This window comes from Malurus melanocephalus, unplaced genomic scaffold (genome assembly GCF_030028575.1).
Source record: "Malurus melanocephalus ecotype Western Australia unplaced genomic scaffold, MMel_1.1 scaffold_17, whole genome shotgun sequence".
Classification (NCBI taxonomy): domain Eukaryota; kingdom Metazoa; phylum Chordata; class Aves; order Passeriformes; family Maluridae; genus Malurus; species Malurus melanocephalus.
The window spans coordinates 160013-161207 of NW_026623249.1; positions in this window are offsets into that span (position 1 = coordinate 160013).

Genomic DNA, 1195 nt, shown 5'->3' on the forward strand with positions numbered 1-1195 from the left:
ACTGAATGAGGAGAAAAGGAAGAAATCTTATCTGCCAGTCCATTTGCTAAGTGGCAAAAGTGGCAGAAGTGGCAGGGGCCTTCTTAAAAAGATATGCTTATACAGAAACAAATGTGGAAAAGCAAATAAATATATGAAGTTTCTTAATCTCTGGGTGTTTGACTTTACAGCTTATTAGAACTTTAACAAACCAAAAAACATCAATACAGCRTGCTTTTCTTCCTTAACTTTCATGGTTTTTAAGCTGGACGTTACACTGASTCACTACACTTAGTTCACATTCTGAAGAACAGAAGGTCCAAATTTCACTAAGAACCAGAGCAATCAGTGATGACAAACCACTATCCCTTCAATGCATGCCATAAACAGCATATAAAAAGTCTGATTTGTTATAGACCAACAGCACCATCAAAAAAATAATCTTAGGACCAAAAGGTGTTCCAGAAGAGCAAGAGACAAGGAGAATACAASTTTAAAGCACATTGGTCTACCCTAAAAGCACAGAAGAGCTGCTGAACATCAAAAATATTCAGATGAAGRAAAAAGCTTATGGAACAGTTGGGAGATTTCTACAACCACACTTCACTACAAAAAGGACTACCTTCTGTCTGTCAACACGACTGAGCAACCTTTCATGCACAAGACAATGAATGCGCTGATGGCAGGTGACAGCAAACCGCGGTCATTGGAAGGAGTAGCATTTCCTTGTTTTGCTTTTGGATTGAGTTGTGAGTTGGAGGGCTTCTTTTGAAAACCGTCAAATGATAATAAAGGTATGGAGCTAGTAAACCTCTTCCTAGCCTGCTGGCAGCACTGGAAAGGCCTTTCTGTATCCTTAGCTCGCAAACACTGCAATACAAACGAAACAAAGCCAGCGTGAGCTGCCCACACGCCAGCCTGCACAGACCACGTCTTCTAAAAACAGGTTATGTGAAAAAGGGGCTAATTTACAATGCCAAAGCTGTACTCTTATTACGGCACTCGAGCCACGTGCATACCCCATGCTCCGCGCAGGGAAAGCGGCCCCGCCTCGCACACCTACGCCGGGCTCGGTGCCACGGCGGCTGCCGGCATAGCCCGCAGCCCGCAGCCCTCCCGCGCCCCGCAGTTCGCGCCGGGCACCGGCCCAGCGGCCCTCGAGCAGCGGCGGCGCCGCCCCACAGGGCCCGCCTGCAGCCCCCGGGCGCCGCGGAGC